Here is an 11,087-nt window from a genome sequence, read left to right on the forward strand (position 1 = left end):
ATCGTGAGATGAACCTAATATGATTTTCTAATAAGACATTAATTTAATCTGGATTTACAGTACAATTTAAAGATTTTTCCACTGAAACCCTGACACTATTGCACCTGATTTGACTTACTTTTATGAGTCATGGATGAAAAACCTTTCAACTAGGCAGATCTCATGTTAGCATATTGGATTTGAATCACATGTGGCATTAAGTATCAAAAGTATATTATTCATTCAACATATATTTATTAAAGGTCTGTCATGTGTAACTACCAACTCTTTTTTTTTTTTTTTTTTTTTTAGAGGACTGGTTCCAGGCATCCCTGTCACCTAGTCCTGTTGATTTTTTTTTTTTTTAATTAATTAATTTATTTATTTTTGGCTGTGTTGGGTCTTCGTTTCTGTGCCAGGGCTTTCTCTAGTTGCGGCGAGTGGGGGCCACTCTTCATCGCGGTGCGCTGGCCTCTCACTGTCGCGGCCTCTCTTGTTGCGGAGCACAGGCTCCAGACGCGCAGGCTCAGTAGTTGTGGCTCACGGGCCTAGTTGCTCTGCGGCATGTGGGATCCTCCCAGACCAGGGCTTGAACCCGTGTCCTCTGCATTGGCAGGCAGACTCTCAACCACTGCGCCACCAGGGAAGCCCCACTACCAACTCTTATATAATCTCTTGGAACAAAAACCTCAATCAGAAATAAAAGGACTTGGGGGCTTATACTTGCATATCTTCAAACAAGTAACATTGGCCCCTGTGAGTACTTTTGTCTCACTAGTAAAGTAGGTAGGAAAAGACCTGTGGGTTTGCTTTTTTTTTTTTTAACTTATAGGGTTTGTAAAGAACAAATGAGATAATTCATGTAAAAGTCATTTTGAAATTCTAAAATTCTAAATTCTAGTTGTAATTCACTCTATTTTATATATATGTTACTAGACCAACAAGACTAATGAATTCAGACAATGGCCTCTGTTTTCTTACAGTATTTCTCCATGGAAAATAAACAATGAATAATTTCCTAAGTGTATAGCAAAGAAGAAAAAAAATCAAATGGTGATTTCTGTTTAGCTCACATAATTATTTAAGAAAAGACCTTTAGTCTTACTATATTTTATCCTTTCTGAGGTAAATGTTTGTATCTTATTTGTTTTTGAATTCTCTTTGCTCTAGCCAAAGGCTTGGCAGAAAGTAAGTGCTTAATAAGTTGTTTTAAGTTTGTTAATATATTAATGTATTAGTAAGCTCTTGGCAGATGGAAGAAACTCTTAGCAATGAGCCAGAGTGTTCTGGTAAAGGCCAATGTGACTATAATAGTCATAGATATTAGAAATCATAACTACAATCATGATTTTGTAATGGTCATTATTTTAATAGTATGGTTCAGTCTTCATAAATTACAAAAGATATTGGAACACAGAACAATTAATTGGTGTGCTAAGTGTGCCTGGGAATTTACCAGAAAGCCGAAGAAAGCTTAGCAGTAGAATGACTCACACTTCATACACTTGGAGAATGATATCCTACAATCGTTAGGGCAATGCAGAGAACTCTACTTAGATGAGACTAGATAGAGAAATCAAGATAAATGAACTCTGGAAAAATGAAATCATACCTAAACCTGGAGAATAAAAACATTCTTCAACTGACAAGAATAATACATTGAAAATGCACAGAGGCAGAATTTTTTATGCAACTCCATGTGAATTCTGCATAAAAAGTCCAATAAAAATGAACTTCTGAGATGTTCCATTGCATATGACAACTGAAGCTATGCGTGTTCTAGGTACCCAAACTTTATCCAGGAACTCTGGATAGAGGAAAACAGTGTGGCTGTGGAATATGTATGCAGAAATAAGTTGGCGAATTAATTTTGTAATAGATAAATCTTTTGAAAATCAAAACTCTGTGTTTATTGTTATGTCTTCAATATTAATTCTGAGATTTCATTTTTCTAAATAATTTGATTCCATGTTCTCTGGAGTAAAATACTTCTCTATGTAAAAATAAACAATAATTACTACTATGTTTTACACAATAACTTCTGACTTATATCTTTATTACACATGTAGAAATAAGTCAGAATTCTCTACCATGCCATTCAACATCCTCTACAACATACCCCAAGCAGATATTTCCAGATCATTTCTGAACATTTACTCCTGTTTTGCCATATTCTTTTGTCATCCAGAACTAGCTCACAATTTAAGAGCTTTAATCAAAGTTTCCTCTTATCCCCTAACAAAAACAGAAAAACTCAAACAAACAACAACAATAGACTGGGTCAGACACACAGCATATGCTATGTGAGTTCCTTGACACCTGACATTTTGACTTGTGGTTACACCTATGTTGGTTCTGTACTCCATAGTCTGGCTTCATCTTGAGTTATAACCAGCCATGTTCAGAAATAACCCAGTTAGAGTTAAGATATTAAGACATATCCTCTAGGGAAATTCTCTATGCCATGAAAAATAAAGTTGACAACCAGAAATCAATTCCTTGGTAATAAGAAACCAGCGATAGGGGACTTCCTTGGTGGCGCGGTAGTTAAGAATCTGCCTGCCAATGCAGGGGACAAGGGTTCGAGCCCTGGTCAGGGAAGATCCCACATACTGCGGAGCAACTAAGCCCACAAGCCACAACTACTGAGCCCACATGCCACAACTACTGAAGCCCACGTGCCTAGAGCCCGTGCTGCGCAACAAGAGAAGCCATCACAAGGAGAAGCCCGCGCACCGCCACGAAGACAACGCAGCCAAAAATAAATAAATTTAAATAAATAAGTGAGTACCAGTTAGTCAGGACCTAAATTTTGGAACGTTGCTTTAGCTAAAAACAACAAAACAGAATGACTTCTGGAGGACCCACACTATAAAATACTCCCATTAGTGTTAATAACTGAGAATGGAAGAACCACATATCTTTTTAAAAAAATTACGGTTAATGGTTTTAGCCTATTCCTACAAGATTGTAAGAACACAGTATAATTACCTTCATATGTATGAAGACAAATCCATTTGACAAATATATATAGGTTACTTTCTAAGGTCTTTTTGCTTTTCTGGGCACTGGAATTCCAGGATCATCATGGTGATTGAATGAAATAGTACACTGTAAAGGTTAACAGTTTGGGTTTTGACTCTGGAATTATGCTGGATTTGCCATGAGGCTCTGCTTTGTGGTTACTAGCTTCTGGGGAGGTGGCTGAGCCTCTCTGAGACTCAGTTTTCTCACTTGCACAGTGGAGATTTTTTTTTTTTTTTTTTAGTGGAGATTTTTAATGTCTCATAAAGCAGTGAATTAATAGGGTACAAATGTTGGAAATTGCTGAACACTGCCTGATGCATAGCTAAATAATTAAATAAGGAAATAAAAATGATTAAATAATTAAATAAAGAATAAAGAATTAAATAAAGAATAAAGAATTAAATAAATGGCTCTGTTTTGGGACCTAGGTTTTGGGCCATCTGTCCATTTGGGAACGTTTCAAAATACCTTTACAGGTTTCCAGAAGGTAGTCACCTAAACTGAAGTCTTCTTTTATGTTTTGTCCCATATACATTTTGGGGGCTCTTTCTTTCATTCTATTCTGAATCATTCACTTTTGCAATATGAGATTTTTCTTTTGCACGTATAGTTTTTTTATGCTTAAGACAAATTTTCAAAGTGTCTTAAGCCTATTTTATCTAGACCGTTAGGCTTTATTGTTTTAACAATAACAACAAATAAATTTAACTGAAATAATAAACTTTTAGTGAAAATATTGGGATATGTTTTAAAAAACAGATTTATTGAGGTATAATTTATATGCCTTAAAAGTCACCTAATGTTAAGTGTACTGTATAGATTAATGATTGTAGTACATTTATAGTTGTATGATCATTGCCACAATCTAGTTTTAAAACATTTCCACTACCCCCAAAAGTCCACTCGTGCCCTTTTGCAGTTAATCCCAGTTCCTACCACCAGCTCTCGGCAACCACCAACTTATCTTGTCTCTATACATTTGCCTTTTCTAGACATTTCCTATAAACTTACTTATACAGTACATAAACTATTGCATCTGGCTTCTTTCACTTAGCATACAGTTCAAGGGGTTCATCCGTATTGTGACATGTATCAGTGCCTCTCTTCTTTTTGTTGCTGCATTGCTTCATTTCATGGATGCACATATTTTATTTATGCACCAGCTGATGGACATTTGGATAATTTCCACTTTGGGGATGTTATGAATAATGCAAGATTCTTAGGATTGGAATTGCTGGGTCAGAGGGTAATTTATGTTAACTTTATAAGAAACTGCCAAAGTGTTTCACAGAGTGGCTATGCCATTTCAGTTCCTATCAATAATGCAAGAGGGTTCCAGTTCTCCACATCTTTGCCAACACATGTTATTGTTTGTCTTTTTAATTATAGCCATGCTAATAGATGAGAATTTATTAGTGATTTTTATATATTTCATTGTGATTTTATTTTCTATTTTCCTAATGAGATTGAATATCTTCTATCTTCTTATGCGGTTACTAGCCATTCGTATATCTCATTTTTCTTTCCTTTCTTTCTTTCTTTCTTTCTTTCTTTCTTCTTTCTTTCTTTCTTTCTTCTTTCTTTCTTTCTTTCCTTCCTTCCTTCTTTCCTTCCTTCCTTCCTTCCTCCTTCCTTCCTTCCTTTCTTCCTTCCTTTTCTTTCTTTCTCTTTTTCTTTCTTTCTTTCTCTTTCTTTCTTTCTTTCTTCCTTTTGTCTATTCAAATCTTTTGACCATATTTTATTTGAGTTCTTTGTCTTATAATTGAGTAGTAAGTGAACACATTTTTCAATGGTAAACTCTATAAAAATATTTGTATTCTATTGAGCTCTCATTCAAGGAGAATAATAAAAACAGTTATGTGGGGGAATTTTTAGCAAAATTAAGTTAGAAAAGGTTGATATTTCTCAGGTAAGAGGTATATGGGGATACCCTGTCAAGAGCTAGTTCAAGGACATCCATCAAGGATTGGGCTTCACTTTTATTATGGTGTGACCTCCTTCATCAGGTTTGTAAGCTAGCTGATGCATCCCTAGGCATCACACCAGTATTCCAGGCAGAAAGAAAGGAGAAAGGTAAGGGATAAAAGGCATGTGACATCCTGATTTGGGTTGCTTTTATCTGGCCATCCTACCTAGCACAAGTCTGCTTATATCCAGTTGCCAAGCACTGGGTCCAATGACCATCCCAAGCTGCTACACAACCTGAGGTGGGGGGTTTTTTCAATGTGCCTGTTGCTGCGAAGGAATCTTTTATTAAGAAGAAAATAATAGCAGGCGGGCAACCAAGGTTGATACGGCTATATTTATGCAAAAATATATCTAAAGGATGTTCATCACAGATTTATTTGTAATAGAAAATTTAATAAACATTAATTAGGAAATGGAATTAGCTAATTACACAGTACCTATCACATAGAATTTTATCCTATTAAAATTTCATTTAAAAGATTACTTAATGATATGGGAAAGCATACTTATTACATTAAGTAAAGAAATGATATACCAAACAACATATAAACTTTTCAAGGTTTATAAGCAGGTGTATCAAATTGTTAATAGTATTTATGAATATGTAGGAAAATTAAGTAAACGGTCATTTTTTCCCTAATTTTGTTAATTTTCAAATTTTTTTCTAATGAACTTGAAATACTTATATTTGTCAGAAAAAAATTCAGTATTTAAATTAAATAAACTTAAGGTAGAGACAGAACTAAATATTGGCAGATATACCCTATGGTGTCATCATAGGGTATTAAAAGCAGCAGGATGGGAAAAAGTTTCAAATTTGTGTCTTGCCCAGGAAGTTGGCATACTTGAGTGGACATACTGCGGTTAGTAATAAGACACATGACGACATTAGGAATCTACATAAGGAGAAGGAAAAACAAGTGCCAGGAACTAGGACTGAAGACAGAGGAGAAAAATGGGAGAAAAAAAGCCATGCTTGATGACCTCTGCAGCTTACTGGGCTCTTCTTGCCTGTAAGAGAATCTCTGGTCGTGAAGTTATTATTCATGTTATTATTCTCCTAGATTTTCATTGCTTTGAGGAAGTAACGTACTCCAGGGAATATCAGCAAATGGATACGTATTCAGTTTGGCTCCAATACTTATTGACACACGTTATCTAAGGGCTTTAAGATACTGAAAGGTCTGTTTTGCAGGAGGAGAAGTTTGGGATCAGTATCGCCTAGGCAGAGCACAGCGGGTCTGGTGGCAGGAGAATGTCAAAAGAGAGTTAGGTCATCTAAAACGTTTGAATCACTTGTTTAGACTTCCATCTCTTAGACAGCTCTTCATCTTTCTATTATAGCATAGTCTAGCATCTGGTACATATGAAGCATTGCAAGCGTTTGTTGAATGAGTCAATTAATTAATGAATGTGAGAGGTCCCCTCTAGGATCTGAGATACTTGTTTAGATACAGGACTTCAAATGAGGAGAGGCAGAAAAAATAGAGTGAATTGTTTTCATGACAGATGTGGCTAAAGGATCCCTTTATAGGATGCCATATAATTTTGGTATAACAATGATGCTACCCTTGGCTCCAAAGGGTAACAATGTCATGTGAGAACAAACTCTGCCTCAGGGGATGGTGAGGCAGATTTTCCCTATGACCTAGTTGCCATGCACTCTTATTTAGTAATAGATTCAACTAGGTATTGAATTAAAGCCTATTTTGCCTGCTGGAGCAAGCTTAAGAGAGATATAGTTTATTTCACAATTTTTACGTGACTCCAAACTGCTTATTTTATTTTAAATTAATTTTCTCTCCCACTTTTTCTTAGGGTAGACTTTTGCAAATCTATAAATTATTAAGGGAACCACTAATTATTTCATTTGTATATTACAAAAACAAGCATATCTTGGAATTTATTTACTAATGGATTTTTTGGTAGTTCTTATTAATGTCCTTATTTCCCCCACACATTTAAAATTTTGCATTGAATAAGCTCTTTGAGTCTCAGAATTTTTCTTTTTTTAGTTATACTTGCCAGCCTTAAGGCACTCTCGATGGCTCGCTTGCTCTCTCTCTCTCTCTCTCTCTCTCTCTCTCTCTCATTCTCTCTCTCTCTCGCTTCTCTTTTACTTAAATTTAAATTTAATGAAATAGTAAGGTATTTAATTACAGATATGTACTAGTCAACTCATACAGATTTTACTTGTCATTCCAACAATTATTGGTGACAAGTAGGAGGTAATAGTAAACAGAGCACTTCCCAGATGGGAAGACTAGAATTCAAGTCCCAGAATTTCCATGATATGTTACTTGGTTGCTACAGAAAAAAACCAAGTATAAATAGAATGGAGTAGAAGTTAAAAATGGGCCCCAGTAGAGAAGAAGAGATAAATAAAGGCAGTGAGGGAGTGGCCAGAGAGCTAGGAAAATGATCCCAAAGGGCAAAGTACCACAATATTTTGAAGGTTATTGAGGAAAAGGAGAGCTGTTAAAAAGCCACTGGGGGTAAGTGTAGGCTCCCGGGCCAACTAGGAAGTTTGTGTGTGCCTTTGAGTGCAGTTTAAATTGAGTGGAGACAAAAGTTTGATTTAAAGAGGTTAAAGAGTAGCTGGGGTGATCATAAAATGAGATCAGTGGAGGTGATGAGAAAAAGACAGCAACACTTTGAGGGGACAGCAAAGTCAAAGCAAGTTTTTGAGTTGTTTTTTTATCAATGGGAAGACACCCAAGATAATTAGACAAAGGGTCAGGTGTTGCAGAGACTGAGGGATCCAAGAGTAGAGAGAAAAAGAGGGATTAAGGCCATGCAATGAAGAAGTTTGGAGACTATGGAATTAAGAGTACAAGTTTCTACTTGAAGAGAAAGAGGGAAGAAGCATCATTTTCAGAAAGTGGCAGGAGGGAGCAATGAGGGAGCAAATGTATACGGATTTAAACCGGGGGAAAAGGAATGTGTAAAGTAAAAGGATTGTGTAAAGTTTAAATGGTGAAACACCAGTCATTAAAATAGTATTCTCAGTGGAGGGCTAAGGGAATGCTTTGATGGAAAAAGGACGGTACAAAATGTGTGTGCAATATGTTCACTATCACTTTAATAGAAAGAAAAAAATAGAGAAAGTGAGGGAGAGAGGAAGAAAAGGAAGGAAGGAAGAGAGGGAGGGAGGGAGGAAGGAAACTTACACTTCTGCATAAACAAAAGGCTGGAAGGAGATATAACATGAGACTAACAAGGAGAGGAATGGAGGCATCCTGGCCAGTGAGAGTAACACCAAAGGGAGGGAGGTGCGAATTCTTTTGGGGAGATGGGAAACTAAATCAAAGAATCTCAGCTACCATGGCCATTTTTGAGCACACTTGATTTAGAAATGGCAATAGCTGTAGGGACCGTTCGATTCTATCAGGGATATTTTGGGGGATTGTGAGTTCTTCTATTTCTGCTAGTATAGGTTAAGGTAGGGTAGTTATACTGATTACTTTAGAACTAAGAAGAGTCCCAGTAGAAGGTTGGTGTTTGTGCAAGATGATGTGCAATAAGGATTAGATGTATTAATAGTTTGCTTAACTCAAGACTGATGAAACAAATGTCAGCCAACAAAGATACAGAAAGGAGTTGGGGAAAGATGTATTTCCCTTTAAGAGATCACTGCTTAAAACTATAACCATTTTAGTATTCAGTAGTATTAAAAAGTACTATAGCAAACCTCAAAAGGAAGTCACAGAGGCAACATTCAGAGACAAATGAATTTGCAAAGGAGTTGAAAAATCTTAACGTGAAAGTAGAGGCAACTTATAAAACTCAAATCCCACAGAATCTGAAGTTCATAAAAAACAGGGTGTTTTTTTATACATAGATGCAGTGGAGTTTGATGAACTCCAAGAATATCCTTAGTCCTCAAGCTCCCCCCTTTATTATTGGCCAAAATTATTGCCAAAATGCTCAGAATTTCAATATTTAAAACAGATTCCTTTGTTCGAATACTTTCCATTAAAAGTTAGCAGAACTTCCGGTTAACGTTGGTGGATTGAATGGACACACGTGTTTATAAGGGTTTTTACCCACAAGAGTACAGGAGGGGGATGATAGTGACACAATTCTGGAAACTTAAAAGTAGATGGACACTTGGAAATCAACTTTGCAGGCTGCAGAAATCTCAAAGCTCAGCTGATAGCATATTTTACCCAGAAATAAGTTGATTTGCACTGCAAAACCTGAGAAAGCTCAGGAATTGGATCCAAACTCTAACAGTGAGATTCAACGGAGGCTAGAACAGGAGGGATTGTTAGTTGCCTACATGAGAAAAAATTAGATTTCTGTTTCTGAGGTTCCATGCAATATAAAAAGATTTAGGAATAAAGACAAGTCACCTAAGAAAGTTTCTGTGTACTAGATTTCCAAATAAGTTTTGACTTGGACTAGATTCAGAAAAACTGTTCCTCCGTATCTTTGGAAGTTTGCAATGCATACCCATTACACTTTCAAACCCAGCACTTTTTTTCCCCACAAATGAAGGTTTATATATTGGCAATCTTTCATTATAAAATAGGAGCTAGAGTTTTTAGCTTGAGTCATCCTTCTAAATAGGCAGCTGGTCTCTTTTGCCAGCTGATATTACATATTAAATTGTCCCCCAGATATTTCATTAAAATGGCTTGCGGCATACACCCTGCATTTACCTCGTGTCCCTTTTGTGGCTCATTGTCAATTCACACAATGGAGAAGTCTGGGTGGCAGCTGCAGATTTTCTGGTTCTCAATACACACAGCATATTTGTCAGCAATTACGTCTCAGCCTCTCTTTCTGCATTTGTATTCTCAGTACAGAGTAGTGATGGCAAATTAATTATTCCAATGATCTGGACTGGACACTCCCTTCCCTATAATGCACACTGAAGTCCTTCCAATTCGCAGATCATTCTAACCACCAAGAAGCAGAGATAAGGAAACTGCAGCCTCCGTATATTTTGAAATTCTTTGTGGCTCCCAAAATTTCTTCCTAAAGAGAGCATTCTTTTATCTTTAATGTCCAGATAAATATGCTACACATACTCATTGCCTTCAAAGAGCACTTTTCAATCGTATACTTTTAACAGTAGAAGAGAGTAAACACTCATCCTTGGAAGGGTTAAGAACACAGCATACGATCATGGAAAGGGTGAAAAAAATTTTAATCCCAAGTTTTAGCTTAAAACTTTACTAGCTTTACGTTCTAATCAAAAAGATCATTTTTCCATGTCATCATAATACTCAAATTACTGCCTAGGGGGGAAAATGATGGTACAAATCTTGCGTGAAATTTATGCCATGAATTTGAGGAGACCTTGGCACATCCTCTCATACGCCTGAGCTCTGTGCATTCCAGATTTCAAAAGCAAGGGGAAAGATTCCTCACAAGGAGTCATGACTTATGTTGCCTCTATATCCATTAAAATTTCTTTCTTTTTCTATTATCCCCTTGATACCTCATGTCCCTTTACCTTTTCTGAATTTGGCAGATATTGATGGTTTCCTTATAAATCCTTTCTGGTGACCATCTATAGTTTTGTCCTCCGATGACCTTTTAAATTTCAGAATTCCAAATTAATTATTTTAAGGATGTAAATGTACATTTAGCATAGTTCCTAGGTGTGCAGGCTTGAAAGTCAGACAATCTGGGTTTGAAACACAGCTTCTTCATTTTCTTGAGATATCCATTTGAGTTTCCTAACCACTCTATTCTTTAGTTTTCTTACCTATAAAATGGAGGTGAATGTAGCACCTACCTTTTAGGGTTATCATAAAAATTAAATGAAATACTATATGTAAAATTCTTAGAATAGTGCCTGGAAACAGTACAAGAGATCACTATTATTCCTAGATGAGAAAATTGAGTCCAGAAGGAGAGAAGTTCAAACTGCAACAAAGTTTTTAGTAATTTCCAAAAATTACAACCACACATACTTGTTTCTAGAATTCTCCCGTTAAGAAATAGTGACTATTTTTTTCTAGCTGGCCACCAGTTCTGCAAAATGTTGACACATCTTTCTATGTAGCCATTCTCAACAAAAAGCCCAAAGCAACAGGCTATTGTGGTCATCTTGGTAATGAACTCCGAGAGAGAAAGCAACATATACAATATATATATTT

Source organism: Eschrichtius robustus, chromosome 9 (genome assembly GCF_028021215.1).
Source record: "Eschrichtius robustus isolate mEscRob2 chromosome 9, mEscRob2.pri, whole genome shotgun sequence".
NCBI classification, from domain to species: Eukaryota; Metazoa; Chordata; class Mammalia; order Artiodactyla; family Eschrichtiidae; genus Eschrichtius; species Eschrichtius robustus.